This window comes from Phyllostomus discolor, chromosome 7 (assembly GCF_004126475.2).
Source record: "Phyllostomus discolor isolate MPI-MPIP mPhyDis1 chromosome 7, mPhyDis1.pri.v3, whole genome shotgun sequence".
Taxonomy (NCBI): domain Eukaryota; kingdom Metazoa; phylum Chordata; class Mammalia; order Chiroptera; family Phyllostomidae; genus Phyllostomus; species Phyllostomus discolor.
The window spans coordinates 88,540,653-88,547,987 of NC_040909.2; the positions used below are offsets into that span (position 1 = coordinate 88,540,653).

At 40.6% G+C, this 7,335-nt stretch overlaps 1 long non-coding RNA gene across 1 annotated transcript; it reads left to right on the forward strand.

The window, feature by feature from the left end:
• The first annotated feature begins 687 nt into the window (after nucleotides 1-687).
• Nucleotides 688-6,992, forward strand: LOC118501702. Its single transcript, XR_004904340.1, has 4 exons — nucleotides 688-698; nucleotides 2,063-2,066; nucleotides 5,003-5,006; nucleotides 5,653-6,992. It is a non-coding gene; the product is annotated as an uncharacterized LOC118501702 (long non-coding RNA).
• Nucleotides 6,993-7,335: the final 343 nt, after the last annotated feature.

The following is a 7,335-nucleotide window of genomic DNA, read 5'->3' on the forward strand; positions in this document are numbered from 1 at the left end:
TCAAACCCTCCAATACCCCCACCATCTGCATTATTATTATTCATGAAACTTATTACACTTTATTTTATTGTCTGTCTCCACCCACTAAAATGTGAACTCCAAGGTGGGGGTGGGGTAGAACAGGTGATTTTTATATGTATTACTCACTTCTGTATCCCCTGAAATAGTAGGTTGCACAACAGACACTCAGTAAATACTTACTGGTGAATTAACAATAAGCTAGTACAAACAAGAGGTCCATCATTATAAATAAATTTTCTCAACAGGTGGCACCATCAGCTGATGAAGACAAGTCTGACTTTCAGTTGACATCTATCCTTCAAATACAGACTGATGAAAAGTTCAGGAATCCCAGGGAAGTATTTGAAAAACCTTATGGAGCATTAATTAGTAAGGAAGAACATCTTTGAGAAATATACTGCAAATCTGAAACTTGTACAAATAGGAATTGTGCAATCAAGGAACCTCTAGAAAGAGTACATGTTAGGACATTTGGTCATTTAGAGGAGGAGGTCAAATATATGTATTCATACACTCTGAATTACATGCAATTTAATTTTCTTCTATTTTATCACTCATCTCTCCAAAAATGGATGGGAGAGATGCATATTAAAATCAAAGAAAATTCTGTTCTGTGGTCTTTGAAGGAAATCTATAAAAAGTAAATTTAGAACACTAATGAAATAAGGTATGTGTAAGTGCTTTGTAAACTTTAAAGGGAATAAAGTTAAAAAGAAATGTAAAATACATTTTTTGCAGCTTTAATATGATACTAAAAGTAGGTCAGGGAGCAGGGTTCACCATGATGCCCCTGAGAGGACAGAAAAGCTACATACAGAGGTGAGGGGACAGCAATGTGGGAGGAAAAGAAGACAGTTCAGTTCCATAATTAATTAGGGGCAGGAAAATTCTGGTCTCAAAGTCTAGTCTAAGCTGATGGTTCTGCATTGTTAGCCACAAAGGGATCATCAGAATCATCAGGAATCTCCAGGCCCAGGTCCTGTCTCCACCTCCAGATCCATTTGCAAGTGTGGCTGAGCCCAGGGTCTGTACTGAGCAGCACCACAGACAGTTCCAGTGGGGTGGTTGGAAAATTGGGTTTCATTCAGAAAGCACTGCTCCAAGCTGAGTCCTCTCTTTTGTTTTCATTTTAGGTGCTTTCTTAATAATGGCCAGAAGATGGCATGCATAACACTAATTCTAAAAATGGGTCCAGATGAGCCCACCTGTGCCCATATGAATTCAGGAGTTATATATTCAACACTTCCCAGTGGAGACAGCATAGAAGACAAATGAAGGTTTGAGAAAATGGATGGGAGAAAGGCTGCATAGACTCAACCACCATCACCATCTGACCACGAACACATATACATCACGGAATAACCCATCCTGAGAAACCTTTCTCATTATGAAATCCTAGGATTGAAATATTGGCTTATATGTTATTCTGGACTTTTTTTTTTTTTGATGTTTGGTTGTTTGCTTGCTTTTTAAATATTTGTAGCCTCCTAAGTTTTCCATTTAAAACAGCCGTGATGGGAGACTAAACTCTCGGGTATTTTATTTCAAGTCACAAAACACGATCTTTATGAGACCCCTCCCTGAACACCAGATAAGCCTCTGAGGTCATAGGAATGAAGAAGTGAGTATTCAATCATCAGAGACCCTCCTCCTCACCAGTGAGAAAAGAGGACAAGGCACAAATGGACAAAGGGGCTGCAGCCTGGGAGGACTAAGAGAAAGAAACCTCCTACCTGCCCCTGTTCCCAGTGTCCTATGAGAGAGAACAGATACTGTCTACCCTGCATAGCAGCTTCATCTGGTGAGTGATTGTCACTCATCCTGTTGTTAATCTCTGCTGTGACTCCAGAGTCTGTGCTGTGGTGAATTCAGGACAGCTGTATGCCCTAAGCTAGGCCTGAGCGCTAACCATGGAATGGCATGTTAACATGTTCCCTAGGGGCCAGGGTGGAGGCAACAGGGATTAGTAACTCAGGGCTGAGGACAGGAGTCTAGTTGTCCCACAGGTCCTCATCCCATTACCAACCACAGAGGATCAAAGAATAGTGAACAAGGATTCATGTAGTGCCCCTTGTAAGGAGCATCACAGTTCTGGCTCTTCACAAAATTTTCTAAGGTTGACTAAAAACTCTGCATTCTGCCCTGGCTGATGTGGCTCAGTGGACTGAGCACTGGCCTGTGAACCAAAGGGTCACTGGTTCAACTCCCAGTCAGGGCACATGCCTGGATTGTGAGCCAGGTCCCCATTTGCAAGGACGTGAGAGGCAACCACACATTGATGTTTCTCTCCCTCTCTTTCTCCCTTCCTTTCTCTGAAAATAAATAAAATCTTTAAAAACTCTCTGCATTCTTAATGACCTCTGTGTCTTCCATGAGGTAATATTTTTCTTACCAATTCTCCTACCAAAATAAAAACAGCATTTCCCTAAAGATCCAAAAGCACCAGTCAAGTTAGTTGAAAATAATGTCTGATCACCTGACCCATGGCCTGAACTCCACCAGTCACGAGGAGGAGGTACATGGAGAATAGTAACAACATTTGCTGTACTTCTAACTACAGAAGGAAGTGCTAAAGAATGGCTTCATTTGACTTTGCAGTAGAGGGCTCAAAATGCAAGCCAAAAATAATATAAAAAGCAGTGATGATAACACACTGTACCAGGAAAGCAAATCCTCATAAAATACAATACCTACAATTGAATGGGCTCAGGTAACTAGTCTTTTCACCTACAAATATGCTCAGTGTTAATAGCCAGTGCATGATGGTTCACAAACAATTCAGTAGAGTGACTCACAAAGGCACCTGGAGAATGTGGGACTCCTGCCAACTATGTAAAAGAAGAACTAGGTAGCCATCTACGTAGTCTTTTCTGAACTAGATCTTTAAGACTCAACTGGTTATGCATGTCTAGCCTCTCCTGCTAGTCAGGCATACAAATGAAGACAAAGGAAACACTATTGTTTAGGCACTGCACCGGGTGCAACAGGCACCCTACTGAGAACAATATCAAAGCGTTCATGATCCTATTCCATTTATACCTCCTACTCTCCTTTGTGTCTAAGTCACGGGCTTGGATTGCACTTTGTACTACATGACATTAGCCCTTTGAAGCCACCAAGGTGGACTTCAGTTCTGTTCTCTGATATATTAAATCATGGCATTTAATTATGAAATTCTGGCAACTGATGATCTTCTAACAGAGAAGTCACAGGTCTCTGTGTATCCTCTGACACCGTGCTTCTCAGGCTTTCTTGTGGGTATGAATCACCTGGGAACTCTCTGCTCCAGTAAGAATGGGCATGGCCTGAGACTCTGAATGAACATCTGAGAGGCCCCAGGTCTCCAGTGCTGCTGGCACATGCACCTCTATGACAGGGTCACCAAAAAGAAGCTCTGAGAAGTCACAGGAGAAACTGTGGTTCAGGTAAAATTGTTCTCACTGATGTTTTCCATGGGCACCTGTTACATACAGCTCTGGACGTATTTAACTAAAACACAAGTAATTAAATATCTTGTCCTTTTAAAGATATATATATATATATATATAATATGTAATATACATTATATTATTATGTAATATGTATTATATTATATACATTATTATATATATATAATTTCCAGTAAATGCTAACATAAATAAGGTAATATTTATTTTACTGTTTTAGATGTATTTAGAGTAATCTTTATTGAATTAGGAAAAAACTTACTGAAGAGGAGGTACCAAAATAAAGGAAAAGAATGAAAGACATATAAGAAATGAGTTGGAATAAAAAATTAAAGACAAATATCTGAGGTTCAAAGATGTGAGGTGGCAAAATTGGCCAGGAGCAGGACTAGAAAATCAGCAAATGAAAGTAGAAATGGCAGGAGAAGAGGAGGGGGCAAGAGAAAGTATAATGAATCCCCATCCAGAGGCTTTACCTAAGCAAATCCCTCATGCTGGGAATTTCTTCTGGCCCCTATTGCTGCCCTGCTCTTCCCCCGCCAAGAGTTCTAAGAAGCTGAAGAATATCACTCAGTCCCTGATGTGTGACAGTACCTATAACACTGCCAAATTGTCACCCACCCTCCAGTCTAGTGTTTGTAAAGAACACCCAGCCTACTCATCACAACCACCCCCCCATAAGGAAATACTTTCTGGTATATCACTCCTTAGAGTGATTCCCTAATTTTCCACAAGGAAATTTGAGTTCTCTTCTAAAAACAAAGCCCATATTTGGTATCATAAAGAAAAGAACAAGATTTTGGTGCATCTTATTTTAATCTACTAGGGGAAAAAAGTCATCATATTTACCCTTTGCAAAGCAGTTTATGTCGGAAGTTGGATATTTTGAAATTTAGTTAAAGGGTAATTTTTATTTGTTCTCTACAAAATAACCTTTCACCTCATTTAAGCAATTCAACTTTAAAAAGTGAGTCAGCACCACAATCCCAAAGTATAACTCCTTCCTAATCCAGTGAGAGAAAGATGAAAGTGGCATTTTCTCTCCATCCTTTGTCTCAAAGAAGAGAGACCCCAGAATATGAAGTACAGGAGAAAGGGCATGAGGCCTGCTCTGGGAGCTTAAACCACCTTCAGGAGAAGAACCAGCTAATTAGTGGGACGTCCAAACGAGATGCCAGGAAAGGAATGTCAACCAACCAGGCACATACATTTCTTTATTATCTCTATGATCTATATGACACCCCCTCCACCTCCATCCTCAAGTTCCACAAACACACACTAATAAAACTATACAGCAGAGACACAACTTTGTCTTCTCTTCACTGCTGTTGCCTACAGCACCTAGAACGATGCTAGCACTCACTGAGTGCTCAATGAATAAATCCATTTTCAGTAAGTTAATATATTTCCTGGCTCTCTACCTGTGATGAGGGGCCTGCCCTCCACCTCCACTACCCAGAGAGTCTGGAAGTTGTTGAGCTCTGCTAGAGACCAAGTCATTGATTTAATTCATGGTCATGGTGGCTCCACTCAAGCCCTGTGCATGTGCTTAGCACAGTGCTGCTTGGCTATGCTGACCACTGAGTTCAGCTATCACTTGGTTCCAAGTTCAACAGAAGAAGAAAGATGCTATTTATTTGATAGCTTTAAATCTTAACATTTTTGTTATTAAAGGTTTTAATTTTAAGTGGACTTATTTTATTAGGGTCAGCTGGGTCATGTTCTACCACTCTAAAACACAGGAGTAAAGTGTCTTCAACAAGCAGAGGTGCCCAGCACTGCATGCACCATGGAAGGGGCCCATGGGGAAGGAGGGCCCTGCCACCTTCCCACTCACCTGTCCAGGAGAGTTGTCCCCAATGACCACCCAAAATGGGCTGTGACTTTACACTCCTTTCCTGTCAGTGTATCTGTGGTCCAATTAAATGTCCTTGCCCCAAAAAGGCATATCTGCAAGGTATGTGTTTGGCAGAAAGGAACACTGAGCTCCCCCTAAAAGACCAACACACTTCTGGTTTTTCTTTGTCTTCACAAAGACATCTGCATATTTCAGAAGATCAGAGTCCTCCACATGTACCCTGGTGAGGCCATTTCCCCCGTTCTTGCTGTTGTGTCCATTACCTGACACTGGAGACCAAGGAGACCCGTATTCATCTCCTTTATGCCTTTTACAAATACCTCAGAGGTGGGATTGTAGAAGCTTGGGGACATCTGCTGGACACTTGTGCCTAGAGATTAATGACCCACTCCACAGGATGTCCTGCAGAACTACCCCACTAAGTGACCACATGCATATACTGATTCATTTAGGCCACTGCTGACTTCAAGGGTTGTTCATACACTTAAAAAGAAAGAGAGTACAGTCACTTTAGAAGAAGGTCTCATGGCTACCTATAAAACTAAATATGCTCTTACCACAGCATCGAACAATCACACTCCTTGGTATTTACCCAAAGGAGCTAAAAACGTATGTCCACACAAAACCCAGCACATGAATATTTACAGCAGTTCATTCATTAATTTCTAAAACTTGGAAGAAACCAAGATGCTCTTAAGTAGGTGAATGGACAAATAAGCAGTGGACCACCCAGACAATGGAATATTATTCAGTACTAAAATGAAATGAGCTATCAAGCCATGAAAAGATAAGAAGAAACATTAAGAGCATATTTCTAAAGTGATAGGAGCCAATCTGAAAGGTGTACGTACTGTAGGACTCCAACCATATAACATCCTGGAAAAGACAAAGCTATGGAGACAGTAAGAGATTAGTGTTTGTCAAGAGTTGGAGATCCAGGGGTAGGGGGAGCATTGAGGATTTTTAGGGCACTGAAAATATTCTGTAGGATACTATAATAATGGACCTATGTCATTATACATTTGCCCAAACCAATTAGGATATATAGCACCAAGAGTGACCTGTAATGTAATGTAAACTGTAACAAACTGTGGACTCCAGGTGATAATGTAGGTTCATCCATTGTTACAAATGTACCACTCTGGTGGGGGATGATGCTGATGGAGGAAGCTGTTTATATGTATAAGGGCAAATGGTATATGGGAAATCACTGTACCTTTGGTTCAATTTTGCTGTAAATCTCAACCTACTCTAAAAAAAATTCAAGTATAAATAAATAAGTAAATAGTGAAACAAAAAACATATTTTTCAAGAGAAACAGAAAGGGAGGTGCTTCTCTGTCATGGAGTTGTTTGCAGCATTTATTTTCTCTTCTACAGGGGGCTCTAAGTCAGCAGGGCCACACACCACAAACAAGTCAAACTAAAATAACAAATGAAAGATTCCTAGTGCTGAGATGAGGAAATTGGTGTGTTGTGATGGGCAAGGTACTGAATGTATATCCTTCCTTCCCCTGTTGGTTCAGAACACCTTGCCACATGCTAGTAGGGAGGCTAGGTTCACACTCTTGCCAAATAATAAAGTCTAGAAACACATTTTTTCCAGCAAAACTTTAATAAGTAGCAAAATAACTCTAAAGTAAGCAAATTAGAGGTGATATAGAATTCATTTTATTTTTTTAAATATATTTAATTGATTATGCTATTACAGTTGTCCCACCCTCCCCTTTCATTCCCCTCCACCCTGCACACCCTCTCCCTCCCACATTCCCCTCCTTTAGTTCATGTCCATGTGTCATAAGTTTTTTAGCTTCTATATTTCCCATACGATTCTTGCCCTCCCCCTGTCTATTTTCTACCTACCATCTATGCTACTTATTCTCTGTACCTTTTCCCTTCACTCCACCTCCCACTCCCCTGTTGCTAACCCTCCATGTCATCTCCATTTCTGTGGTTCTGTTCCTGTTCTAGTTGATTGCTTAGTTTGTTTTTTGTTTTTGTTTTAGCTGTA